Source organism: Tachysurus vachellii, chromosome 4 (genome assembly GCF_030014155.1).
Source record: "Tachysurus vachellii isolate PV-2020 chromosome 4, HZAU_Pvac_v1, whole genome shotgun sequence".
Lineage (NCBI taxonomy): Eukaryota > Metazoa > Chordata > Actinopteri > Siluriformes > Bagridae > Tachysurus > Tachysurus vachellii.
Genome location: NC_083463.1, coordinates 24,437,916 through 24,444,877, shown reverse-complemented (window position 1 = coordinate 24,444,877; position 6,962 = coordinate 24,437,916). Strand labels below are relative to the sequence as shown.

Below are 6,962 nucleotides of genomic sequence, written 5' to 3'. Positions count from 1 at the left end.
GATATGGGTGGTGCTGTGTACATGGTAGAGGCTGACATTTTTTCGTGATTCCGCGAAAATTAAAAATGTAGTCAGAAAAAAAAACACGGGAGTGGGAGGGAATGTGAGTCATTCTTCTGGGATTGGGACGGGATGGGATTTGTACCAGTTTTTTTTTTTTTTTGCGAGTTTGATATGGGACGGGAACTTTTTTTGGGAGTGGGACGGGAGAGGTTTGAAAATCCACTCCCATGTCACCCTCTAATAAATGGATGTATATTGGAAGAGAATGTATTTGGTGCAGATCAGTGCAGTCCACACAGTTGAGTGTGTGTTTTGTGCTTGGTACAGTACAGTTTAGTTGTATCATATCATGCAGCATGCTCATTCTCTAAAATAATGGCACATGGTGGCAAACAAAAAGCCAATGTGTTTCAAAGCCAATAGCCAATAATTTCAAATGCAATGGGTTATAAATGTTTAGAAAATTGGCTAGCTTTGGATGTCAACACAATTTTGTAGATGGACGTGTGTGTGTCGCGCGTGCAGCATATACACACACACACACACACACACACACACACACACACACACACACATATATATATATATATATATATATATATATATATATATATATATATATAAACCCCTCCCCCATCATTTAGAGTATGTTTTAATTAAAAGGATTTCTATATTTTATCCACTCAATAGTCTACAATATAAAATCCATATAAACGTAGCGTAATTATAATAATAAAACATAGTGGGATATTCAGTGATATTGGCTGTGCAATATCGACTTTTGTGATTGGCCAATACCGGCAGACTGGAGCCAATGGAAATGCTTCTCTCCTTCGGTGCGCGTCTTTATTCCTCTGAGAACTTCAATGCGGACCGCTTGAGGTAAATGATCTGGAATGATTAGTATATTAATAGATTTTTTTGTATATTAATTGATTTACGATGCCTACCCAGCTAACACACGACGTAATAGTTACGTAATTTATTGGTCATTTTTGGTAATTTCATGATTTACCAGCTGGCAACGTAACTGTTACGTCCCAGGGAGGTAATTTCATTACTATTACAATTATATAAACATTCATTTCCTTTTCTTATTTAGGTTAGCTTGTTAAAACTTTTCAGTCTCAAAGTTTCCCTTAAATAAGTCAAAATTTAATAAGTCAAGATTAAATACACCATGCGAGTTGCTCTTTACATGGGAAACAAGTAACATATTCTCCAAATTGCACCTAAGAAGATTGGAACTGACGAGTGTACTAAATCCATCTGTCAAGACAAATACAGCAACAAGCAAAGAGGCATTGACAGAGAGTCAAGAAATGATGATGAAAATAATTATTATTAATACTTCAGTAAAGTTCATTAAATCTATTCTGTTGTTAGTGTGGTCTTTAAACTTATGAACTGTGTATGGACTGACAAAGGTGGATGAAGCAATTTGACAACAATGCAGTAAATAATTTAGGTGCATCAAAAAGCGTGCTCATTAAGATACCAGCAGACAAGCTAATCCAGCACAAATTAGTGCATAAAAGGTCACCAAAATGAAGTATTTGAACCTCATAATTAAGTACAAAATGAAGAGAAAAACTGCAAAAAGGTCCACTTTTTGAAAAAAAAGAACTTAACCCAATTTTAGTACTTACAGCAATTCCGAACTTCATTCGTTTAAAACAGTTATATTATGCATGTAAAAAAAAACTAATCCAGTCATTTTTTTTAAAATTTATTATAAAGTACATTCATGAAAAACTTTCCATCGACCATGCAAGAAAATACATTGCATAGTAGTGCAATTTAAAATGACTTTTATTTTTCATCATTTTGACTTCCTGAAGTGTCCTCAGCTCTGGAACTGAAAAGTTTTAAAAATCTTGTGGAATATGGGACAAAATCTTCTTTGTAGGTAATTTTTGCTGACATGTGAGAGGATTTAATTATTCTCACATTTGGTTTTGCGTCCTCCTCGATCCCCTCCTCCTCTTTAGGTATAATGACTAAAAAACAAACAAAAAAAATTACAGTTTAAGAAAGGGAAGATATAATATTTGATGACGTATGCACTGTATGTGTGAGCATCCTGCAATATAAATATTACTTAAAATATCAATCAAAATTACATTTAATGCAAACATTTTTTTTTAATTTTCATGCATATTTAAAAATATCCCAAAACACTTGACTCTATATTCTTCTCTGGCGTCCCCATATAGGATGATGTTGAAATTTTATAGTGATGGGAAGATACCATTTTCTCTTTTCTGAGAGATACCCACAAACATATTATTGTATATAAAATCAATAAAAAAAGATGTAAAGAGAGAGAGAGAGAGAGAGAGAGAGAGAGAGAGAGAGAGAGAGAGAGAGAGAGAGAAAGAAAACTTCTTTTTTGGGTTTTCCATTCCATCCCAATTCCATTCTTTAGTTAATGCACTGGCAACACAATAAAATATATTATCCTTCCACTTAAAGTTTGTAGAAAAGCAGGATGACTTGTATTTGGGCTCTCTTTTATACGACTGGCTCTTACCATGGTTAAACACAACTAGGTGAAGTATAAAATCTGGAAACATTCTTGTGGACTCCTAGGAACAAAATAAGCTTGTACACAATAAAAATGTAGTCCACTCTTGGACAAATCATAAATTATGTAGTCATTATGTATTTTATGCAGTTATGTTTAACTTCTAGGAGATCTTTTGGTTTTATCTGTGTTTCCAACTAGCTGCATTGTCATGATTCTGAAATAATCATCCATCATCCATACTTGCTAATTAATCCAACTAGTAAAAATCATTCTCCCGTTGAATAGATTTCTTCCTGGCCAACATGTACAGTTTTATCAGGTGGTGGGATTTGAAACAAGCCACAGTTACACCACTGACATGTCACAATACCAAACATATTGGTTTTAAACATAGTCCCCTCCATTATATATCAGGTATATTTCCTGATACTTGCATCTAGATGTGTAAACAATTTACAATATGGCACCTTTGGTGGCAAACCACCCAAGTTTTAGGTAAGCTTTCTTTAATGCCTTCACTCCTGCCCTGTGGAGGTTCTAATAGTATTTTAACTATCCTAGAAAATAAAATTATTTTATATTTTATCTTTAAAATGGATACATTTGTAGACAGTATTGTGGATAAAATGTTAGAAATACTACGAGAATAAGGAGAATACAGAATACAATGTTTTTGAGATTAACCATACTTTATAATATATTTACTGATTTAGCATGTCCTAATATTGTATACATAAATAATACATATTATAATATTTACATAAATATATGGGGGGAGAAGTTCTCCTTGTTTCTCAATCAACATTGTTGAAAATATCAAGAAGGATATTATTAGCCTGCCATTAAAAATTTCAATTTGCAAAATATTAAAATAAATTAAATAATATTGTACACAGAGTATACATGTCAACAAATAAATGCATTATGATAAACCTTGTATTCCCAGAATGTCATAAATGGTATAAAAGTATTGGCAGAAACATTCTTTCATTGATGGCCAGGTTCTAGTGTTAGTATACCCTACATGGTTACAAGGAGCTGCTTGCTAAGGGTCTTTCCAGGAAATAGGTATATTTTAAGTGTCCATTCTGCTCATTGTCTTGGATTTTGCCTATGTGCTGGTTCCAGAATATTGCACATCATTCTTGATAATTATGCCACCTGTCCTGTTTGGGTTGTGTTGTAGGCACAGGAGCACTGTCTCTAATGGCTCAAATGGGTGACACGATCTTCTTTAAATTTAAGTGTTCTGTACTGAGTCGGGTCGACTAACAAAACAAACGTGTAGCCAATTAGCAGAAAGGAGTGTGTCTTCTCAATATGCGTGTCTGACATTAGCCGAAAGTGATTGAAAGGTGGACATGGTCGATAAAAACGAAAAGCTTAAAAAGGCTTACAAAGCAGGTGTTGAACTTCGCCTTCCACATGAAACGGCGCTAAACCTTTCACGGTACAACACACAGTACTACAAAAACACATTCAGTCTGTATTACCATAGTATTACTCATTGAGTTCATTTATTGATAAAAAATATCCCCTCGGCCAGCTGCCCCAGCAGGTTCCGCCATAATAGTTGCCTGGGTTGCGTATGTATGTGTGGGGAGGAGCTATCAAAACAGGGGTGACACCCTTTTTGATTAGGGGCATGTTTGTTTAGGTGATTTCATATGTCAACATTGGCTTTCCGAGATCGTGCACCCTGCCTTTAAGATATTAACATCCAGTTTAATCTGCATAATATGGAAACCTACTTTTGTGAGCTAATTATAGAATAATCATTGGAAAAATCTAGTTCACATGTGTAGGCTTCACATATTATGCAAATTATCTTGAATTGGAGAAAAATCAGCATAATGAACATGTCGTTTTTATGTGCCAAATGCGCAGCCCAAGATGCAGCAATACAGGCCCAAACCATGATACAACCACCATGATTTCCAGATGGGATAACCTTCTGATGCTGGAAGGCAGTGTTTTTCATGTCACAAGTACGCATCTAATATGCAAAATCAAACAAGTAGTTATGAATTTTTTTTAATTAAATAATGAGATGCAGATACATTCACTTTACTGTTCACACTGTCTGAAAACGTACTAAAGCTTTATGTTGGCTTGTAGAAGCCAACGTTCTGTTTCATTTTACATAAACTGGTTCACTTGACTTCAAAACTTGTATGTATTCCATTTCACTGACATCAATCTTTCTTTGCTACGAGCATGTTCCTCATCAAAGTTATGCTTGTTTGTCTTTGCTGTGAGTTTTTATACATGCGTGCAGTGTGTGGGATGCCGAATGCCTTTATCGAAGTAATGTGTTTTTAGTCATACTGCTTTAAAACAGTGAATAGCATTCATAGGTTATTTATGTTAAAATATTCAATGACACAGTAAATGTAAACATGTAAAATATTTGTAAGTACATTTTGAAAACCTTAATTTGAATAAACAGAATTAATGGTAAAAATTGCCCAGCACTATTTAACAAGCCACTGCCATAAAAGGAGCTGGATAAAATAGGCCATCATCTGCAGGTATGTCCTGGGCAGATATTTACATTTACAGCATTTAGCAGACGCCCTTATCCAGAGCAACTTACATTTTTTTCTCTCTCTCTCTCTCTCTCTTTTTTTTTATATACAACTGAGCAATTGAGGGTTAAGGACCTTGCTCAGGGGCCCAGCAGTGGCAGCTTGGTGGACGTAGGAATTGAACTCACAACCTTCCAATTGGTAGCCCAACACCTTAACCGTACTTAACAGTACTGTGCTGATTATTGGTATAAACACTGCAGATATTTACTGACCTATAAGTATTTACCTATAAGTGCTCATTTGCAAGTTATAACATCTTTTTCGATTGAGAGGTTTGATATGTGAAGCTGAATTTCTAACATTAGAGATAACTCTAATGTGACAACTAACTTTTCACAGCCATTAGCATGGTGAGTGTTATAGATGTATAGATTATACTGATGTTAGCCCATATAATTATAATAGTAGTATATAATTATAATATAATAGCCCATATAATAGCAGCACCATTATAGCTGACTGTAAAGACTGTAAATCACCTAAAGATTGTAGTGGCGGTTTGATTTGGACCGTAGAGAATGAAATAGAATCGAAACTTACTAACAGATGCAGGCAAAGTGCTTAAAACCCATAATTATTACTAGTAACTAACAATGACGTCATTGCCCAAGTACTGTATTACTTACCTCGTTCATCGCAGTGAAAAAATGTGTAATATGCACAAGAACCAAGCAAAGTCCAAGTTCCGATTGCATAAATTAATGCTGTGCGCTTATACCACTTCAGACCATCAAATAACATGTTGTATTATCGTTTAACAGTGTTTATATGTAATTGGGGTCTTCCTTGAAGCATGCAAGGGCACTAGCGACCTTCCGCTAGTGAACGAATCGTTCTTTTTGAATGAATCTTTAAGGTAACCGAATCGTTCTCGTTCAGTGAACTGCTACGTCTCCGGGAAATCACATCAGCAAATCGCATTCTAGTTCGGGCTGTGAAGGGACAAGTGATTGGTTGGATCTACTCAACGGACACGCCCATCACTGACCGAGTCGCTGTTTTGAATCTGAACCGTTTGGTGTAAACCAAATACAGCATTTCAGCAAAATAACCTCATACCAATGAGGTGGAAGTGTTATGGTTTGGGGATGCTTTGATGCAGCAGGACCGGGCCAGCTCATCATCATAGAATAAACTATGAATTCTACATTGCATCAGAAAGGTGCTTGAGGAACATGTGAGACCATCTGTCAAAAATTTTTTGTAAGCTGAATAGAACTGGATCTGGCAACATGACAAAAACATAACTGATAATCCAACAAGGATGCACTGAAAAGTAAAAAATGGAGGTTTAAAGCCCAGATCTAAATCCTATTTAGATCCTACACATTTCACTAAATGTCATACAGTGTATGTTTGAATTTGGAATTCGCTGAGATGAAGTGAGGTGATTTGACGTATTGTGCATGCAAGAAACCCCTCAAACATCACAAAGGTTAAAGATTTCTGCATTGAACAGTGGGAGAATCTTTCTTCCAGTTGATTTCAGAAACTGGTAAATGGCTACAAGAAATGTCTCATTGAGGTTATTTTCAGCCAAAGGGGAAAATCTATTATGTCATAGAGTGTCCTGACTTTCTCCTCAGTTGAAATACTCATTTTGTTGATTTCTTTTGTTTAATAAGTGAGAATTTGACATGTTGGCATTTCTTAATAAAAAAACTTAATATTTCATGGGGTGTGCTAATTTTTTCACATGATATGAGACCTAGCACACAAGACACTCCTTTTCGCCACCTGCTGGCGTATTTATGTAATATGAAGAAATGGTCACTGAACGAATCATTTTGGTGAACCACATGGAAATGAACGACTCTCTTAAAAGAATCAAAATGTCC

General features: G+C 35.3%; 1 long non-coding RNA gene across 1 annotated transcript; it reads right to left on the bottom strand.

The window, feature by feature from the left end:
- Window positions 1-1,731: 1,731 nt before the first annotated feature.
- Window positions 1,732-6,009, bottom strand: LOC132844723 (uncharacterized). The gene is made up of 2 exons (XR_009648363.1): window positions 5,751-6,009; window positions 1,732-2,003 (listed from the first exon to the last, which is right to left on the bottom strand). It is a non-coding gene; the product is annotated as an uncharacterized LOC132844723 (long non-coding RNA).
- Between the last annotated feature and the right edge of the window lie 953 nt (window positions 6,010-6,962).